General features: G+C 45.9%; 1 protein-coding gene and 1 pseudogene across 8 annotated transcripts in view; one reads left to right on the forward strand and one right to left on the reverse strand.

Annotated features, from left to right (window-relative positions):
* The window catches only part of ASTN2 (astrotactin 2), a 1,111,474-nt gene that overhangs the window by 509,611 nt on the left and 579,535 nt on the right, over positions 1-22,328 (reverse strand). The gene's annotated exons all lie outside the window — the stretch shown is intronic.
* On the forward strand, positions 8,487-9,360 carry LOC142460185 (serine/threonine-protein kinase 32A pseudogene; annotated as a pseudogene).

Genomic DNA, 22,328 nt, shown 5'->3' on the forward strand with positions numbered 1-22,328 from the left:
ATCTATCTATCTATTTACCTATCTATCTATCTAAAGACAAGCCAAATGATAGCAGTCCTATACCAAGAGGGGCCATCTCTCAGAGGTCTCCTTCCACAGCACCTGTAATCCTGACCACATCCTGGGGGTTACTGTTAAATGCTCAACCATGAGCAGAGAGGTCGGAAGCTTGAACTTAACCAGAGCTCTCTGGAGATCTTCTTTCAAAAGGTGGCAGCCTCTCTCTCTTTTTGAATCCTTCCTTTCCAAATTCTGCCTTCTTTGACACCACCACAAAATAGCCATTTGGGCATCCTCAAAGAGCTCAGCTCCTGTGTCTCTTAAATGTCTTTGATTTGGGAAACAAAGGAAGTCTGACAGGGCAAAAGCAGGACTGTAGGGTGAAGGAAGTCAGGTTTCCCTACAAAATTCTCATGAGAAATCGTTGCTAACCTTGAAAAATGGGCAGGTGCATTGTGCGGATGGAGCGTGGTGGGGGAGGGGTGTAGAAAAAAATCCTTGGCCCAAGTGTCCTGGCGTTTTCTCACCAATGCAGATTTCAGCGTTCTTATAACTTCTTCAGAGAAAACCGTCACGATCATTCTGCATCCCTTGAAAATGCGATGGTACAGTATTCCCCTGCACACATGACGATCAAATTAAGAACAACAACAAGACCAAAACAAGGCTCTTCAGATTTTCCAAAGTCATCATTCATCAAAGGAGCGGGCTTAGACTCTAAGGTCTGTCTCATATCAACCGCCTGCACCAACTGTGGACTCAATGCCCTGCAACGGCAGCTAGGATGTGAACGCCCGTGGATTTTCAGAAGTGTATTTGGATGCCTTACTTACTTATTGCCTCCATATTTTACCTCCCTGGATATTTATGTAAGAAGCTGCAGAGAGGGGAGGTCTAGTCAGAGTCCTCTGACACCAGTATGTTCTGAAAGCAAGCATGATACATTTAAGTTTGCCCCTTCCGAAGCACCCGGGAATCCAGTGTCAGCTGGGAGCCCATGGGAGCCTGGGTCTCTATTTTTAAAGTGACTGGAGTGAAAGCCAAGAGAGAAGAGGTGAGTCATAAGTGGATCCTGGAAGGCTTTCTGGAGTCAGTGCCCCCCATAAAGACATTTATAGTGAAATGTGGGCAGAGTTTCCACAGAATCAAATTTGTCCATATTCAGCAGGACAGCAAATGAAGACTGAATTGATTTTCTGCTCAGGTCAATAAATAAGATAAACTGACTAGAAGAGCTCTAAATATGGATCAGGGTGCACCAAATGCCTGCATCTCCAGAGAGCAGCGGGAGGAGGAACTCGTGTACACAAGCAGAAATAGGGAATCTCAATAGAGCATTAAGGTAGACATTTGGCTTGTAGTTAAAATCTGTGTTTAAAATTTAATATTCTAGTCAAGTCTTAAAAAACAAAAAGGTGAATTAAGTTATTACAACAAAATTTCATTTCCTTGGGCTGATTCCTGAGAAGGCCAATTGAATTACAGAAAAAGAAAAATCATTAAATTAAAAGGTGCAGATACAAGATCGCAGAAAGGGCAGTGAATTGGAAACCAGCAGGCAGGCCTGGATCACTGCCTTGTGACTTTCTAAGGGCAGAACATCCTGTATCATTAACTTCGATCCTCCTGGCATGTTGATGGGGTCTTAGAGTGAGTTCTGTGAAGCGCAAACCTTCATTCAAGGATTTGGTAACTGTAGGTGCATGCACCAGGGACCGCCAGAACAGCACAAACTGTGTTGGAAGAAATACCACCACAGGACATGGCTTTACAGCCCAGTGTGGCCCTGCCTGGGTTCTCTCTCCACCTGGTGCTCTGTAACAAGCAGGGTCAGTTTTTTTTTTTAATTATCATTTTATTAGGGACTCATACAACTCATCACAATCCATACATATATCAATTGTGTAAAACACATTTGTACATCATTCTCAAAACATTTGCTCTCCACCTAAACCCCTAGCATCAGCTCCACATTTTTCCTCCTCCCTCCCCGCTGCCCCCCCATGAGCCCTTGATAATTTATAAATTATTATTTTGCCATATCTTGTCTTGTCTGACGTCTCCCTTCACCTATTTTTCTGTTGTTTGTGCCCCAGGGAGGAGGTTATATGTAGATCCTTGTAATCAGTTCCTCCTTCCAACCCACCCTCCCTCTATGCACCCAGTATCGCCACTCACACCACTGGTCCTGAAGGATCATCTGTCCTAGATTCCCTGTGTTTCCAGCTCCTATCTGTACCAGTACACATCCTCTGGTCTAGCCATATTTGTAGGGTAGAATTGGGATCATGATAGTGTAGGGGGGCTGGGGAGAGGAAGCATTTAGGAACTAGAGGAAAGTCGTATGTTTCATCATTGCTACATCACACCCTGACTGGCTCGTCTCCTCCCCAAGACCCTTCTGTAAGGGGATGTCCAGTGGCCTACAAATGGGCTTTGGGTCTCCACTATGCATTTCCCCCCTCATTCACTAGGATATGATTTTTTGGTCTGATGATACCTGATACCTGACCCTTTGACACCTCGTGATCACACAGGTTGGTGTGCTTCTTTCATGTGGGCTTTGTAGTTTCTGAGCTAGATGGCCACTTGTTTACCTTCAAGCTTTTAAGACCTCAGATGCTATATTTTTTGATAGCTGGGCACCATCAGTTTTCTTTGCCACATTTGCTTATGCACCCATTTGTCTCCAGTGATCGCATCAGGGAGGTGAGCACACAATGATGTGAGTTTTTGTTCTTTGATGGCAGGGTCAGTTTTTTATCACAATAAAAAGTATGGAGGCAAGCTTAAGCGCACTTGTGCTGATAGGTGCAAGATAGATGGTGGACAGTACAGACTGAAGAGCAGAAAGTCGAGAGACGTTGGCTGCTCGCTGGAGATCCTGAGCAGGCCAGAGGCCCGTGAGCAGGCCAGGGGATCTGGAGAAGAGTTCTTGTCTTCTCTTCGCTGAGTCAGATTCTTATGACATCCTCAGCCGATGGCAGCAAGGTGATCAAACTGCCCACGCTCACATCCCCTTCCAACCCCAACATCATTGCCTAGTCCGGAGAGTATAGGAAGAGGGCGGGGGTAGGGGTGAGAGGACGGGACTGATAACATAGATGCCTGTATCACCCTCCTCAAGGAAATCAAACAACAGAATTGTATGTGGAAGGAGATAGTGGATAGTGTAATATACAGCAAAAATAAGTTAAGGGGGAGGAGCAAAGGAAGGAAATACTGTTAGGTAGCTTAGCCTAGGGAATTGGGAAGTCCATTACGCATGCCCAGGAGAGCCAGCAAAGGACAAAAGCTGGATTTTCCCGCTGGTGGGCTTGGATGGGAGTTACACCTGGAGCAGCCTACCTGGGCTGGGTGATTGCAATTCAGCCAATGGGATCGACCTGGGGTCGTTCACCACACCTCCCCCGGGAACCCTTGAAAAGGCAGGGACCGGAAGGGAGAGCTCTCTTGGGCTCTTGGGCGCCTGGTCTCTTGGGCTTGTCTTCCTTGGTGATCTGGTCGTCTTCGTGGGAGGAGAGAGATCCTTGCGTGTCTGGGGCAGTCTCTGCCAGGCCGCATGGTCAAAGGAATCCTATGGGTGCAGCGCAAAACCTGATGCGTCTTTGAACTTTCATTAAATTCACTTGGATCACGAGCCCGGCTTCGGCGTGAAATCTTTCTCGCGTGGAGCCAAGGACCGAGGCTGAGATTTAGGCCGGAGAGAGAAACCTAACAACACCGCCACCATGACCCTTATAAGTAAGCTTGATGAGACTTCATCTCGTGTGCTGTGGGCATGTAATGAGGAGAGACTGGTCTTTCAACAAGGACAGCATGTTGAGTCAAGTTGACAGTGGGAGAAAGGGAGACAGTGAGAAAGACTGAGACTGGTTGCAATCCTAGCTTCAAGCATAGCAACCTGTGGGATCAGGACACAGCAGGGCTGGGAATCCTTCCTGCTGTCATATACAAGTTCGCTGTGAGGTGGAACTCACTTGACGGCACCGAGTAACAACCAGATGGTTGACATGCTCAGTTAAGAACCAAAAGGTGAATAGTTCAAGTCTGCCCATAGGAGCCTTGGATAAAAAGCTGGTAGTGAACTTCTGAAAAAGTAGCCATCAAACACTTTCAAGGATTCTATCAGCTGAAGTCAAAATGAACTTGATAGCAGTTGGTTTGAATGGCCTCAAGCTATTACCTCTCAACAACCATTGTTGTTGTGAGGTGTTTTTTAATTGATTCCAACCCATAGCGATCCTCTGTACAACAGAATGGAACACTGCCCGGTCCGGCACCAATCCCACAACTACACTCATGTTTGAGCCTATCGTTGCAGGCACTGGGTCAGCCCATCCCGCTGAGGGTGATTTTCTTTGGTACTGACCCTCCACTGTATCACGTATTAAATGTCCTTTCCCAAGGACCGGACCTCCTGCGGAGTACAAACATTACAAAGCCTCATCAACCTCCCTTCTCAGAAGCATTCTGGCTGTACTTCTTCAAACACAGCATGTCTTCAATGCCCATAAGAAGGTAGTGGTCAGACTTGTTTTCCTAGGGACCCAAGGTGGGAATCGGTGGAACAAAAGATTAGAAATCTAGGATGGGGATGGGTCAAGAACGTCAAAGCCCATAGGACCAAGGGCCAAAGTTGAGTTTTACCTGGAGGCACAAATACTCTGAGGTGCGGTGGAGGGAGACAATACTCGATCTTGTAAACCTAACATGGGATCCCTGTTAGATGCCTTTGAGTCACTTCTTACTCATAGTAACCACCAAACAAACACTGCCCAGCCCTGTGTCATCCTTACAATTGTTCCTCATTTTCTAAGGAGCCTGCACTTCTTCCAACACAGATTTGTTTATTCTTCTGGCAACTGTTGGCAGGGAGTTTTCAGGACCAGAGGTGAGACCGTGCAGCGGCTGGTGATTGCTGCCAAAGCCCAGGGAAGATGGCAGGCACAGACTAAGCCACATCAATGCTAGCAAGAGGGAAGTCTGTACTCTGTAACCAGGGTCAAGTCATTGGTTTCTCTGGTCATCAGCAGCCTACCTCTAAGACCGAGTCCAGGAATCTGAAACCCTGGATGACATACACAGAACCTAGCATGAGAAGCCCTCAAGGAAACCTCCTCTCCCACACATGAAAATGATCGACAGGGAGCATTCCACCTGGTTCCTTTTAAATGTGAGCTTTTCAAGAGTTTGAGCACACACACACACATATACACACACACACACATCTATATGTACTGAAGCACTTTTTATAATAGCAAAAAAAAATTGTAAACAACTTAAATATTCTTCAACCAGGACAGGGAGGAATATTCATAAACTGGAATGTTCTCTTGCAGTTAAAAAGATTAAACTGAATCTCTATGTATCAACATGGGTAGAGGGAAAATAATATTTCTGAGTTTAAAAAAAATCAAACTTCCAAATGTTCTACAGAGTGAGATGCCATTCTAAGAAAAGAGAGACACATTATTGGATAGGTTTCCCATACGGAGGGGTGTTTTTAAAGGACTGCAAAGTGACAACACAAGCTCACTTAAAGTTGTTTCAGAAAGATCTAGAAAGATACACACCATATTTATGTGAGTGGCAACTTCTGAGGAAGGAACCGCAGGGACAAAGGAAGCCTGTCCCTGGCAAGGATGGATACCCCGCAGAGTTCTTGTTATGGATTGAATTGTGTCCAGGTGGAATTCTAATACCTATCCCTATGTTGCAACTCAGTTTGAGAAGAGGGTTGTCTTTGTTATATAAATGAGAACCTTCAAATGATTCAACCCTACCCATTTTGAGATAGACAACGCCTTCAAGGCACAGAAGCAGCAAACACAAATGGGGAGAGAGACACCATCTGCAGATCCCCAGGGCATGCTGAAAGGAACACTGCCCACACATGGCACTGGGGAGCGTCTACTCTGGCTCCGCTGCAGCTCAGAGCAGAGCTGCGGGTCTCTGAGACTGTAGGTCTTTAAGGAAGTCAATAGCCTCATCTTTTTTTAAGGAGCAGTGGGTGGTTTCAAACTGCTGACCTTGGGGTTAGCAACCCAATGGATTACCTACTACGTCCCCTAGGCACCACGGAGAGGAGCCTCAGAGGAGATGACTTTCCCCAGAGCAGGTGGAGGAGCCTTCCCAATCCAACTGCTGTCCTGAACTTGGACTTCTAACCTCCCAACTAATCACAGCTGCCCTATAGGACAGAGTAGAACTGCCGGGTGGGTTTCTGAAATTGTAACTTTCTCTGAGATTTGAAGGTCTCATCTTTCTCCCAGAGATCAGCTGGAGGATGTGAACTGCCAACCTTACAGTTGGTTAGCAGCCCATCTCGGTTTCTATGAGTCAGAGTGGTTCGATGGCAGTGAGCTATTCTGGGTCTCCTAAATTGTGAGAAAATAAATGTTCAGTAAAGCAACCCACTTAGGTTATTTCTGTAAAGCAACACTGGAAAATGTAGACAAGTAACAAAAATGAGTTAAGCGTTCATGGTACGGTTCTAAATTATAAAAGCAGAATTGATTATCGCATACTAGAAACTTTTTTTAAGTCTATCTAGTACACAGGAAGCTACAAGATAACATGGAAAGAATTTGCAAAATGGGGTCAGAAATATCTAGTCACCTTTGCACATAATCTCCCTGCTGATACCTTCTGCCCTCCTGGCCGCACAATGCTGCACGTGGATGGATGTGCTGGCATCTCCCTGGAGAACGATTTCTGTTCACCCACTGTTCCTTGCTCGCTTCAAAACAGGACATGCACTTCCTAGCTGAATCTTCGGACTTTCAAAAGATATAAATAAATAATCCCCTTACTGTGTTTAAAGGTAAGCTTCCTGCCTACCCCCATGGGATCAGGAAACTGATTTAATAAATTCTGAATTAAGGAACATTTTCATGTTTTAATTGCCCTGATGTCTGTCGGCGTTGGAAATGAACAAGGTTTCGGCTGTGACCTTTAGCCATGCTTCATGGTGCCACTGAGCATTAAGCAGGCGCCCTTCCACAATGACTGTGACAGGGGGTGGGGTGAAGCTAAAGGACCCCTCCGTGGGCTGAGTGGGAACTGCTGGGTTTAAGAGCCATCAGGAGAAGCTATTAGGGTCAGACAAGTATCTTTAAAAATTGTGCCCTAAGCTTTCTGGGCTTGGGATTTTGTTTGTTTGTTTTTTAAGATTATTTTATTGGTGGCTCTTACAGCTCTTATAACAATCCATACATCAATTGCATCATGCATACATGTACACATGTTGCCATCATTCTTTTCTAAACATTTACTTTCTATTTGAGCCCTTGGTATCACCTCCTCTTTTTAACCTCCCTCCCCCCGCCCTCCCACCCTCATGACCCCTTGATAAATTATAAATTATTATTTTCATATCTTACACAGACCACTGTCTCCCTTCCCCGAGGCTTCTCCGTACCCATCTCTCCCCACTTTCCCCCTACCCTCCTGGTATGGCTCCTCCCGTTTCTGTTCCTGAGGGCTGAACTGTCCTGGACTCCGTGTGTTAGGAGCGCGTACCTGTGCCCATGTCCAAGCTCCGGCTTAGCCTGCCGTGAAAGGCAGACTTCTGAACTAGCCCGGTCTTGGAGTTCTGTCCCACCCCCAATGTCCACATTCTAAATCCTATTTTTCTCTGTATAACCTTCATGGGTTACCACCACACCCTGATTTCCTATGAAAAGAAGAATGTCTATTAAGATGACGATAGCTACTGTTTCTAGAGAGCAGCTTTAGGTATCAGGCATTGTGCGGCGTCCTTGATTTATATGATCTCATCTCACCCTCAGGCAACCCTCAGAGCTGGGCATCTGACTCTACATTGACGTACAATGAGCTCAAGGCTCAGAGAATATGGCAGAAGGTGACCTGGGAGGGTGTTGCTACTTTCCAGGGGTCTTGCTTCTTCACGCTCCCACCAGCACCATGTTTACGGCTTCCTTGTCTGTTGACTGATGATTTGTAGTGAGAGAAACCTTTTTAAGGCTCTTCCTTACGGAGGGCTGATCTCCTGCTTAATTCTTAGCGACAGACATATTTAGCAATTACATTACACATCAGAGATAAAAGGTAAAACCTTATCAATTTCTCTAAAGCAATAAACAAGAACCATCTTCAATAAAGGGCAGTGATGGTTCAGTGGTAGAATTCTTGCCTTCCATGCACAAGACCCAGGTTTCATTCCTGGCCAATGTAGCTCATGCCGAACTACCACCTGTCTGCCATTGGAAACTTGCCTTTCTTTATTTTCTTAATAAACAGATTTCAGTGGAGCTTGTGCACTGAGCCAGACTAGGAAAAAAGGTGTGGTGGAGCTGGGGTTTCTATTCCCATAATGCATTGTTGTTGTTACTGCCACTGAATTGATTGCAACCCCTGGAGATCCTATGCACAACAGAAGGACACCCTTCTTGGTCCTGTATCAACTTCACGCTTGTCGAGGGCAGCGCTCCTTACTGTGGCCGCTCCACTTTACGAACATCATGTCCTTCACCAGGAACTGGCCTCTCCAGACAACGTATACAAAGTGCTCCTTCCAAGATGAGGAAGACATGTTCACGGTGGTGGACCTGTGGCTGGGTGGGGATCTGCGTTATCACCTGCAGCAGAATGCTCACTTCCAGGACAACACTGTGAAGCTCTTCTTCTGTGAACTTGCTCTGGCCCTGGACTACCTTCCTTCGGATATGAAGCCTGACAATTTCTTACTTTGTGAACATGGACATATGCACATCACAGACTTCAGCATCACTGCAATGCTACCCAGGGACATGCGAATCACCACTCTGGCGGGCACCAAGCCTTACATGGAACCAGAGATGTTCAACTCCAAAGAGAATCAGCCTGTTCCTTTGCTGTTGACGGGTGGTCTCGGTGTAACGGCATATGAGTTGTTGAGAGGACAAGACCATATCATATCCACCAAAATACATCTTGCAAGGCAATTGTACACATGTTTGAGAATGCTATTGTGACATCCTCTGGCCCCAAGAAATGGTGTCGTTGCTTAAAAAGCGGCTTGAGCCCAATCCAGACGAATGAGCTTCTCAGTGGTCTGATGTTCAGAACTTTCCATATTTGGATGGTATTAACGGGGATGCAGTTTTGCAGAGGAGGCTCATTCCAGGTTTTATTCCTAATAAAGGCAGGCTGAATTGTGACCATACCTTTGAACTTGAAGAAGTGGTTTTGGAGTTCCAACTTCTTCACAAGATAAAGAAACATCTAGCAAAGAATGAGGAGACGAGAAGCTATGACTCTTCCCAGACCTGCCTTCTTCAAGAGCACCCGGAGAATGTCCAGAAGGCGATCATCATTTCCAACAGAGAAGCTGGATGGCAGAGCAAACTAGGTTGATCACGTAGATCGCTGGGGCCAGGGCTGCTGGTTTGGGCTGACACCGTTATGTCAAGTCGTGAACGCTTCAAAACCAGAATGAAAAGTAACCGACTGCAGAGATAGATGTACACCCCTCAACCCCTGGGGACAAATAACAGAAACGTTGGGTAAGGGAGACCATGGACATTTAAAATATGAAAATTAAAATAATTCATAAATTATCAAGAATTCACAAGGGTGGGAGGGAAAAAAAGAGCTGATAGCAAGGGCTCAAGTAGAAAGAAAATGTTTTGGAAATGATGATGGCAACATATGTACAAATATTCTTGAAACAGTGGATGTATGGATATTTATAAGAGCTGTAAGAGCCTCCAATAAAATGATTCTTAAAATTTTGAACAAGAAAACCGGAGGGGCTTTCTGTTTCAGGAGCCAGTTGCCACCTCAGCATTCCATCTACACAAAATCCCGTTTCCTTCCTGGTCTGCTGTGACGACTGTTTGCTTTGTTCCAAGCCCAGTGTGCCTGACCAATGTTAAATATTGATATTATGAATCCAAAGCTTCAGTTATCTGCTTAGCCAGCTGTTTGTGTGTTGAACTGTAGCAGATCCATTATAATGTGTCTCTGTGTATTAAAACATGTCTTCTGTAAATAGTAAGCTATTGACCCTTAAAAAAATAAAAAGAAAAGAAAAAAGTCTCAGTAGTCAACTTCTGAAAAATCAACAATTGACAACTCTCTGGACCACAGTGGTCATGCCGAGTGCATGGTGCTCCCATGAGTCAAGGTCAACAAGAGTTGGGGTTGACTCGATAGTCGATAAGCCCAGAGGGGAGAGGGGAGGAAGACAAGGCAGCATCTCAAGGCTACCCCAGTATGTGTATCGCTGACAGTGCACACAATAATCTCCACCACTTAAACCCAAGGGATTACTTGTCACCTTGCAAAGCCAAGCAGGAGCTGTGACCGTACTGGGCACATTCTCTCATAGGACAAGCTTCCCATCCGCAGTCAAAGTGGCCCTGGCCCGTTCCCTCTCTCCACTCTCTTCCTCCTCTTCTCTGCCCATGGACCACCTTCCCTCTCTTAGGAAAAGTGTGAGCAAACACCGAAGCTACTCTGCGAGGTGACCAGGTGTCCGGCTCTTTTCTGCAGGATCTCTTCTGTGCTCGTTTGTTTCTGGTTTGACAGGGGGCGAAAGCTTTACCACACCACACAAAGAACTTCATTTCTAAAAACTGGATTTCCTCAAAACTGAGAAAGCCATGTGAAGAAAATGACCCAACGTTTAACATAATCCGTGGTCATAGCTGCAATATGAAGGGAATTCTGACTCCAAAGCTTTTTTTTGGGGGGGGAGGGGATGGAGGTGGGATTACTGACACTGTATATGCCTGCTTCTGTTTTAAAGCTGCAGTTTTCCTTTATCTCCCTCTGTGTGTTTATAGTCATTTATGTCAATCTTAGCATTGATAGCAGGAGCCAGCTTGGGTGTACTTCTATGTCCCTGCTTGTTTAGCACCATGCCAATAATAGAGTTCATGCTCAGTAGATGAGTGGAGACTACCTGGGTAGTACTATGGCTTTTCTATGCGTTGACCCCTACTCTGTCCTTCTCATGACATCTTGGTGAAGGCATGGAAGAGTGATGAGGGAAGGTCCACTTCCACTTGCCTCTATGCATCCTGTAGGGATCAGGGTTTCAACTGGTTATCCTGGTTCAATCTCGAGCAATGACGAACAGTCTACCAGGGGGTAAAGCGCTATAAGAATGCCAGCTATTATGAATTTACCCACGGAATGAAGGTGTCGCTGTCTGTTCCCGACAGCAAGAAAGTCTGGGCCATTTCCCTTTTTAAAAATCCACATGACAAAACAGGATGACAAAAATAAACACAAGTTTCAGGTTACGTGATGAACATCTTTCCATGCTGCCAGTGGATTTTTCTGGCAAAGTCAAAGGTCTGTCCACCTTCGTAACTATCTGTGACTAGGAGACCCAGGCCCTGTGTCCCTAAGCTTCTTCAGCCTGCCTACTTGCCCTCAACCCCCCCATGGCCACTGAGGTTTGTTCCACCTTTTGGGGAGAATGTAAGACTAGTCTTCTTAAACTCCCCCTCTTCCCAGGCCTCCCTCCGCCAGCTCTTTACTTGTGGAAGGTTGGCTATTTCAGGAAACACAAAAGCCACCCCAGCGAGCTAATCTTGGGTGTCACTTCTGTGGGGTTCGCAGGCAGGTGGAGGGGGGCGGGCCAGGTTTTCCTGTGTGGACGACCATGTGTTTCTTTTGCTAAGTCCTAGCAGAAATAAAATGTACAGCCTTTTGTGGGCTGCCAGGGAGCACCAGCAGGAGTGGGTGTAATACAAAAGGGGCATTTGTAACGGCACAAAACATTTAGCACTTTACCAAGACACGAACAGGATATATAAAAGGAGACCAGACTGGCGAATCCGCTGGGAAAGCAACGTGCCCTGAATACAGGACAGCGAATCCTGCCGCCCCAAACACAGCCTTCATCCTCAAAGCCGCCGCCTGCCTCTCTAATGGGGGAGAGAGCAATTGAAGGCAAGTAGGCAAAGGCCAGGCCTGTCTTCTTCCCACCCACCCCCGCAGCACTTTGCTTTGTCTTCCTAACCAGCTGGGCCCGCCCTACTATGGGCAGTGCGGAGGACAAAAGGACAAATAGACGCCTATGTGCAATAGGACTACATATTTAAAAGCGATACATCCAGGTAATAAAATAATAAATACTTATCACTCTACCTCCACAAATACTCTTTCATGAAAACCTGGAAGGCATGTTCCAAATTAGCATACCCTGGTTGGTTCACACTAGGAATGCCACCTGGTCTGGGAGCAACTAAGGCGTTGGGGCTGCCCACAGCAAGGTTCAAATCCACCAGCAGCTCTATGGGAGACAGAGGAGGGTGCTACTCCCGGAAAGAGTCACAGCCTCACAAACGCCCCCTGTCCTACAGGGTCACTATGAGTCAGCATCAACTCAACGGCAGTCAGAGCTGGGGTTGAGGTGGCTCATAGAGTTTGCCCCCTGCTACTAACAAATGATTGGGGGTTGACCCCTCCCCCCTCAGCAGTGCTCTGAAAGAAGGACCTGGGATCTACTTGCACGAAGACTGCAGCCACGTGAACCTGATGCGCCGCCAGCTTTCCCTGCCACCCGGGTCACCAAGAACTGCCATCCACTTGACGCCAAGGGCCCTGTTGCTCTGGGCTCTTTGGTTCTCAGGTTCCTTGAGATGTGGTCTGGAACGCGGTGGCGGGAGTTGCACAGGACAAGGAGCAGCCACCCGCAGGGTGTCCAGGCGCCCAGGTTGGTGTGGAAAGCACAGCTGTGCACTTCCCTAGATGCTTCTGAGCTGCAAGGTCCTACGAGCGAAACGTTCTCATTGAGTAGTCATTTGGGGATTGCTTTCTGCCCTTAGACCAAACCTGTTTCTCCAAAGCGCTCACTCTTTCTACCTTTTCCAATCTACCCTCTCAGTGACCCGCAAACAGCACCTCTGCCCCCACCAGGCCTCTGATTTGGGCAAAGACCAGGGCGAGACCTGCACAGTACCCGGCCTGTGTTAGGCACTACTGGCAATCTGGAGAGGTTGCCAGGAGCTTCCCCCACCCCACACGCCCAGTTCGAGTTGAAGAAGAGGTGAAACTCAGTGATCAGCACAGGAGTGGGAGGGCAGAGTGAACCATGGTGTGCGCATCAGACCTCTGGGCGCAGGTCCAGGGATGTCAGCCCGGAAGAAGAGGAGAGGAACCTTTTCCTTTTTTTTTTTTTGAGAGGAACCTTTTCATCCCAAGAGAAATCAACAGAAGCCCCCATTCCAGCATTTCTTTATCGAGAATGTGTATCATGAAACTGAAGCACGCAGCGCTGCTTTCTGGGGCTGACAGCGTGGCGAAGCGGTATGGCCAGTGGTGGGACTCAAATAATGTAGCGACTAGTCTGCTGCCCTAATGACCACTTTAGGTATAAAAAAGCTATACCGAAAGGTAGTTTAGCATGTCATATAGCTAATACTTAAATTAGAACAATGCAAAGAAGTACACAAAAGTAGATGGTGCTATAAGGAAGTTTTAAAATATTAATGACAAATATTGCATAGGACCTGACAGAAACAATACAACTGCTATTTAGTACATTTCCGTATTTCTTCTTGACTGAATTCCTCACTTGCACATCCTTCACTTCTATCCAAATACCACTGGTTGTGCAGTTTCTCCTTAACCGTCTTTGCACTGTTGGAGCAGGACCCATTCCTTTAGAGGCAGGCCGAGGAGACACCAGTCACCAAGTCTGCTATATCAGAAACAGGTCACTTTTCTTCTCTGGACGTATTATATTCATATTGGGGGAAAAAGCCCTTTCCACTTCTGCTGAACTTACAGCAGTGGTTTTGACAATATTTCTAGCTCTTTGAACCCTTTCACGAATTGCATCGTTCACTCTACGTCTCCTGGGAGCTTGGGCTGTGAAGCAAGGCTGGAACAATGACAGCGTGTCACCCTCGGGTGGTTCTTCTCTTTCCAGTCTATGCTTGTCTCCTGAACTAACAAGGGCAAAAACATATAGTATTTCAAAAACAGGGTAAGGAGTTTTATGAAATGAATACATAAATATTACAAGCCGAGTCACATCTAATTTTTTATACCAATGGACGAAATGCACTTTAATACTACGGGTGCTTAGAGTACGCTGTCACATAAATGAATGTTCAAAAAAAGAGAGTAAGGAATGTAAATTGAAAGTGCATTTTAACAACTGAACTCAACAAAACATTAAGTATCGGTTCTGCCGAACCGTGTGAACCGGTGCATCTCACCACTGGATAAGGCCATTCCAGCCTCCAAGCCTCCCTTCCCACCCACAAAACGCCTTCTCTTGAATGCTAAGTTTCTGGGCAGCTGCATTCCTCCCAATTTTGCTCTGGCCCAGCTTCTTGATTTGGAGGATGAACTATATGCTAGGTTCTGTCGCCCGGTGAACTGAGAGCTGCTATCGGATGAGGCCTCCACCTTGATCCTCTCTGGGTGGGAATCAGAATGCGCTGGAGGAGGAGGCCAACCCCAAATGCAAAGGGACCAGGCGAGGCCATCTAGCCGGCACGCTTGAGGAAAGGCAAAGACCAAGAGAGAAAGGATGCCCAAGAAGTTGAAAGTCCCGTGAAGTGAGAGAGCCTTGTGTTATTAGTATGTTCTAGCAATAAATAAAGTAATTATTTACCTTTAAAAAAAACATTATAGTCATGTTCATTCTAACTCATCAGCTCATGATCACCCTACAGAACTGAAGTATCGAGTTTCTTTAATTTGTCCATTTAGTGTTTTTCTATCTTGTGTCTTTACTTAGAATTCCCTCCTTATCTTACTGGCTTATCATCAGCATTGCTAACTTTTGAGCAACTACACAGCGTCTATAATGAAGGCTTTGTATTGCATGCAGTGCTCAGAACAAACAACACATAATTGCTATGATTCCTTTTATACAGATGAACCCATGAACCTGGCTGCTAAGTTGAAGAGGTTAAATGACTTGCCCAAGTTCACTCAGCAATGAAGTAGCTGACTGTGGAATTGAATTTACCCCCATGTAATTGATGACAGCTTAGCAAAAGATGGCAAGGGGTCCTGCAATTTGTAGGGCCAGTTTCCTTTCTGGTGGCCTGGGGTCACAACACCGGTGACGCAGTCCCTCATTGCCATCTAGAAGTCTGGAGGTCAGGGTTGCCCGTGCCCCAGACTCTCCCCCAGTCTTCAGTCTGTTCCCCAAGAACAGTAGCAGAGAGTGAGGGGCAGGCCCACCGAGAGGTCTCTGAGCTGGCTCCAGAAAGTCACAGCTCACACTGACTCAGGAAAATTGCTCTTCTTAGAAGTGTGCTGCACCTTCATCTGGAAAAGCAGCCCTGCCTTCCTGGGCTCTGCCAGTGTGCTAAGGTTGGCTAAATGGGGACCATATTTCACCCTAGAAGTGGCTACATTTCAGGAGCGGAGTGTGATTAAGGAAGACGGATGGCAGGCAATATCTGTTACCAACACCTGTACTGTGCACAGGGATCTGTTTGGCAGGAAAGGGATTTGTAAGAGCAAGATCATTACTGTTTGAACGAGAAAGGAAAATGCGGTAGAGGTGATGAAGAATGGGAAGGGAGAGGACGCAGAAGGGGGGTGACACAAAGACGCTGAAGTAAGGAACCCGGGGTTCCAGAGCTGTAGAAACTTGTCCATTAACCCAAGGACATGGGTCTTAAGTCCCCATTCTGCCACTAACTGGCTGAGGAGACTGACAATCCCCCCCCCCCCCCCCCCGCCCCTAGGCCTCAAAGGTGTTTTCTCAATTACTAAGGCTTCAGGAGACACCCCTTGGAGACAGCGTCACTCAACAGTGAGATGAGCTTCACCCACCTCTCTGAATACCAGAAAGCAAGTTATCAGCTGAGTGCTGATAGCATCAGGACCCTATCTCCATTTTAAGGGTGGCAGAGCCTCAAATCCAAAGCACCAAGGATTGCAGACTGAATTGTGCTGACAAGAATGGGAAGGGGCTACAGAGCTGGATAGTCTTAATGCTTCCACAGATTTTGAAGGTAAATACATCTGAGTCAACACTTTCAGAAAGAGTAGGAGAGATAAAAGCACCTTGAATAAGACAAAATCAGACTGTTGGGGGAACAGACTCTGGAAGGAGTAGCAGCTATGCTACATGCTTTTGCTATAAACTTGAACAAGTTGCATTTCTTCTATGAGACGACCTGTTTCCTCATCCATAAAATGGGGATGAAAAAATCTATTTCTTAGAATTACTGTGGGTAGTAAGTGAGATTTAATACAAATTAATGGCTTGTAAACGCTTAGCATTGCACAGGACATCGAATTGACCTCGTCAAGAGAGGCTAACACTCCCATGCTCCTTCTTCTTATCATCTTTATTATTTCATCATCATCATCATCATCATCGCCAATCCTGATCCTACATAAGAAAGCTCTTGCTCTGCATAAGGAAGGCGTCATTCCTTGGATGCCAATTAGTCACACAGTTGTGACTTGGGTGTTGCTGTGATTCCGGACGCCATGACACTGGTATTTCAAAGACCAGCAACCTCAACTAGAATAGTTCCCAACAAAGCACTTCCAGACTACTACAGACGAGGAAGAAAAACCTGGCTGTGCTTCATAGAAAAGTGGGTCAATGGAAACCTTGTAAGATAGCTGTCAAATACTGTCTGAACTAGTTTAGGAAGGATGGAAGGCAGACAAAATCTGATTAAAGAAGATCGGCTTCCTCAAAGTGGAGTCAACCTTAATAACTAGAAGTTTTGGGGCCTTCGTTTATAGAAAGTGGCAAGGCTCAAAATGAGAAGAAACATGTAGCGTACCAAGTATGAATCTAGGAAAGTTTAAAGTCATCAAAATAGAACTGGGATGTGTAAAGGGTGTTATTCTAGGCACAAGTGAGCAGCAGGCATGCACTGGCGTTGGCCATTTTTACTTCCACCATATCATTTACTGCATCAAGAATGGCACATTGAAAAGGAACAAACATTTCACGATCTATGCTGTAGTACGATGCTGTGCTGTCAGTGAAGGGAAAATGTCCATATCTCCAAAAGAAGACCAGTTAATTCGGCTGTTATCACAATAAACGATCAATCATTAAGGTCAAAGATGAGGATATTAAAGGTAGCTACCAATTTCTTCAGTCTGAAATTGACCAAACATGAAATCAAGATGCACTGATAATTACTGGTGATTTGAATACAAAAGCTGAAAACAAACAAAAAAGATGGATCGGAGTTTAGGAACTGTGACTTCGGTGGCAGAAAGGATGTCACATATTGCATGATAAAATTTTGCAAGACCAGTGATGTATTCATTGCGAATTCTTTCTTCCAACAACATAAACAGTGACTATACCTGTGGATCTAGCCGGATGGAATAGATAGGAACCAAATAGACTGCATTTATTGAAAGAGATGATGAAGAAACTCAGTATTATCAATCAGAGCAAGACCAGAGGTCAACTGAAGGAAAGACCGTAAACGTTCTCATGAAAATTCAAGTTGAAACTAAAGAAAATGAAAACAAATCTAAGAGTCAAAGTAAAACTTTAAATACACCCCACTGAGTTTTGAGATAATCTTAAGAACAGATTTGAAGCACAAAACACTATTGACTAAAGACCAGACGAGTTGTAGGATGACATCAAGGGCCTCAGACATGCAGAGAGCAAAACGACTTTAAAGAGACAGAAAAGACCAAAGTGGATGTCAGCAAAGCCTCTGGAATTTGCTCTTGGATATAGTGCCGCTAAAGTAAACATTAGAAATTGTGAAATGAAAGAGTTGAACAAGGGTTGTCAAAGAGCAGCTTGAGAAGGCAAAGCGAAATGAAATGTGCAAAGGCTGGAATTAGCAAACCAACAACGAAGAACACAGTCAGGATTTCTCAAGCTGAGAGAACGAAAGACAAAAAAGGAAAGCTGCAAGCCCCTGGCTTGCGGGATCCACTGAAAGATTCAATGGTTAAAATATTGAACGACAAAGGAAACATAAAAAAAAGGGGGGGGGGAGAATACACAGCCATTGCACCCAACCGAATCAGTGGACATTCAAGCATTGCAGGAGTTCCAGAAATAAAGGGGGTGTAAACAAAGCAAAGAGCACATGATCGGAAGCAAACAGTGTTCAAGGAAGACATTCAAACTGAAGCTATTGATGAATACCAATGGAAATGTTTCAACAGACACCGCAGGTGCCTGTTCATCTATGCCAAGAAATTTGGAAGACACTTGCCTGGCCAACCAACCAACTCACTGAACAAGCAAGGTATCTGTGCCCATTCTAAAGAAAGGTGATTCAACAGACTGGAAACTAGCATAGGGTGAGAACTACCATGTATTCAATAAGACCAAACTACGCCAAACTCACTGCCACTGAGTTGATCCCATCTCATGGCAGTCTACATCAGCTTTCCCAGGGTTTACATCTGTCCAGGTACAGACAGCGTCCCTTTTCCCCAGCAGCCACTGGTCCCTTTGAACCGCCGACATTACACTTGGTAGTTCAAACCCTCATGCATAGAGTTACCAGGACTCCCAAGCATATATTAGGGATTTCCTATTGATTTAGTCATGGCGTTTTTTCGTGGTAGGCTATCTAGTAGACGGTGACAGCTAGGGATTATTGCACAGGACAGAGTAGGTGTTTCCTGTCTTCCTGGGGACAGATTGTCCTCTGTTCTCGTCTTTCCTCCATCTTACATTCTAACATCTGTGGAGCCGCTGGGGCCTAGAATCACCGACTTTATTAGCAGATTAACTCCTAATCATTACAGCTCCGAATTTCCCACATCTGTTCTTAGCAGCCACTGTTGTCTTAGAGCCTGGACTTACAGAGGTAAATATAATGTAAATAGACACTGTGTACTATCATGCAAACCCACAACATGTTAGGCAGTAATAAGTATTATGAAGAAAAGTAGAATTGGGAGAGAAGGGAGTAGCCAGTTTACAAAAGGTGGTCGGAGTTGTGACACTGAGCTGAAACCTGGGTGAACATGGGTGAAGTAGTTGACGTGATAGAAATCAGCCAGGAGGGGGAAATTCTGGGAGAGAGGGATTTGAAAGTTCAAAAGCCCTGAAGCAGAACTGGGCTAAGAGTGCTAAACCAAAAAAATAAATAACTCACTGCCATGGAGTTGATGCCACCTCCCTATAGGACAGGGTAGAGCTGTCCCTTTCGGCTTCCAAGGCTATAACTATTTACAGGATTAGAAAATCCTGCCTTTTTCCTGAGGAGCAGCTGCTGCTTTTGAACTGCTGACCTTGAGGATCACAGCCCAGTGCATAGCCACTACACCAGATAAGCCAGAGACTGGAGAAGTGTGAGTGAAGGAGGTTATAGCAATGATTCTGTGGAAGGGACACAGAATCGTAAGCGATCATTATAAGTGAACTGAGAAAAGCAGTTGGAATTTTTGAGCCAGTGGTGGTACGATCTAGTTGTTATATTTAATTTTTTTTAAATTTAAATGATACCTTCAGCTGCTGTGTGGAGAAAGGTCTGTGGCAAGAGTGGGTAGAAGGGAAGCAGAGAGCAGTCCAGGGGTCTACCGGTTGGGGAATAGTGGCTTAACCTACAGAGGTCCAGTAGAGGTGTGGAGGCAAGTTTGATGAATGACTCAGGGATTTGACCTGAGTAACAGGGAGTGTGGTACTCTTATTTCCAGAGTGGGAGGAGCAGTTGAGGGATAAGAAGAGCTCCATTTCAGACCCGTTACCTTGGAGATACCCATTAGGCATCCAGGTGGAGGCATTAACGAGCTGGGGTTGGAGTTACCTGGCATTTAAAACCATTGCCCTGGATGAAATCACCACAGGGTGAGCAGGAAAGAGGACACCCTGGTGGCCTCTGACATTTAGAAGTCAGGAAGTAGGGCGTAGCCAGCAGAGAAGAGTGAGCAGGAGCAGCAGGAGGGTAGGCAGAAATACAGGAGAACACGCTGTCTCTGAGCAAATTGAGTCCCTGCTTCTAGCAGGAAGGTGTACCCAGCCGTGTTATGCACGCAAGTGGCAACCAAGAATTGGTGATAGGATTTGGCAAAATAAAGGTCACTGGTGGAGCGGTTAGACATCGAGCTGAGATCCCCAAGGTCAGAAGTTCAAAACCACTAGTCACTATGGGGGAGAAAGAGCTTTCTACTGCTACAGAGATACAGGATCCAAAACACACAGGGACAATTCTACCTTGTCCTATAGGGTTGCTAGGCATTTTCATTGACTTGATGGCAGTGGGATTGGTTTGGTTTGGTTTGGGGACCCTAGCAAAGAGGTCTGTAATGCATCACAGGAGGAACAGCGCTTCCCCTCCATGGGAAGAAAGGCGTAGGATAGCAGGGGATGAACTTCAGAGGCATTAGGGTGGGAAAGGTGGTGGTGGACTGGAGTAGGGCTGGGGGTTTCCAGGAAGGGTCTTGTTTGGTGCTGTAAACAGGAGACGTTAGTTACATCATGCCTCTAATGGTGAGCATGATCCCGTAGCAGCGAGAAACGTGGGAGCAGAGCCTGCTGGGAGTCCAGGGCCTGAGTGCAGCATCTCCAACTGCTGTTATTCATGAGACGATGCAATTGTACAGACCTCTTCGAGAAGAAGCATACAAAGCCATGCACTCAAAGTTAGGTTTAGAAGTGAATATGTATTTAGTATGAACAAAAAGACATCACTCTCATTCAGCGTGACTCTAAGTCAGAAGTGACTCAGTGGCAGCCTTTGTACTTGGATGTGCTTCCTGCCTGCAGGCAGCCTGGAGCAGTAGAAAGAGTTAGCCTTGAAAGAGTGAGCAAATACTGGTTGGGCGTCAGCTGCCTTTTTTCTAACCACAAATTTGGAAAGAAGTCATTTTCAGTCAATTGTTTTAGGGGTGGAATAAAATTTCTTAATATGGCTCTTCTATTCACGTCTCTGTAACTCCCACCAAATGATTGGGTGGGACTATGCAAATTGGGCATATGTAATACCAATAGAAGGGATTGGTCATTACCAGCCATCCCTAGCTATTAGGAAGACCCACTTTTGAAGCAGGAACTGAGAGGCAACACCAGGGCCATGGGAAGAATATGTTCCACAGATCTGCCTGAAGTGGTAGTAGAGACCAAGACCAGAAGCACTGCAGACTGTGGTAGGGAGACCTAGAAGAGCCGCGCCAAGACTGTGCGATACCATCTCTTCATCTGGCCTGAGACTGTGGAACTGAGATGTGCAGTGATAGATGAGGTGGCTTCCTGGCCCACAGAGGCAGAAGCCAAGGGACCACGGGGCCGAGAGCCTGAGGACCAGAGAGAAACTGGCTGCTGGCTGAGGAGAGATGCTGCCAAGGACCAATGACCGTGTCCTTGGTGCTTACTGATTCTGACTTGTGGTAACCCATTACCTTCCCTATTAAACCCCATAATTGTGAGTATTGTCTGTGATTTCTATGTGGCAAGTGCAATGAATTACTGAGCCCAGCACAGAAATAGAGTGCCATGGGCAGAATGATTGGGTAAAGGATGACCGAGCACGGATGCATGTTTCACCTCTGCCTTGTGGCAATAGGGAAGTCAGAGCGGGGTCAGGTATGGCCTCCCATAACACTTATTTCATTTCTCAAAGTTTTGGTTCTGAATCTATAAAATGTCAACAGTACTCTGCTGGTGGTGCAGCAGATTACTAATTGGGCTGAAAACCACAAGGTCATAGGTTCAAACTCACCAGCCACTTTATGGGAGAAAGATGAGACAATGCTCCCACCAAGACTGACAGTCTCTGGAACCTTTAAGAAGCAGTTCTACTCTGTCCTGTGTGGCTACTGTGAGCTGGAATGGACTCCATGGCCCCACATTGGGTTTCTAGGGCTGGCGCGAGACTGCAGCAGAGGCAGCATGCATAGCACTTGGGACACAGTACGTGACGTGTTCAGTCAACACTTTGTTTCTTAAGAGCTAAGAGCCAGGCACTCACCCAGCCTCTTTCTTTCCGACAAGAACCTTCCATGCTTACTTTACAGGCTGGTTTAAGTAGCTGAATTTTAAATAATTCACAGCTTTGCTGTTAATATTTGTAGTTGTTGAATTCCTCTAATAAAATATTTAAAGATTTCTCTCCCTGCCCCCTCCAACACCCCCTCTTCCACCCCACCTCCAAAGTCTATTTAGCCTGGAGAATGATTTGCTTTCTGAAATCTAGGGCTTGGCTGCCCTTTCTTTGTTTTCATTTCTGCATCTAATCCAATCTAAAGTTGTGGTAGAGGTTAGAGATTCGAGCTTAGGTTTTACGGTGCACAAGCACACAGATGGGGTGCCGGCTGCCCTGGGGCTGGGCCTCTGCAGTGGTTTCATATTTTTAGGGCCTGTGTGATGATTACAAACATGGACTTCCAAATTAAAATTGGATTTGAACCGAGCCCTGCCATTTCGTTGCTGAGTAATCTCA

The sequence above is a fragment of the Tenrec ecaudatus genome, chromosome 10, assembly GCF_050624435.1.
Source record: "Tenrec ecaudatus isolate mTenEca1 chromosome 10, mTenEca1.hap1, whole genome shotgun sequence".
Taxonomy (NCBI): domain Eukaryota; kingdom Metazoa; phylum Chordata; class Mammalia; order Afrosoricida; family Tenrecidae; genus Tenrec; species Tenrec ecaudatus.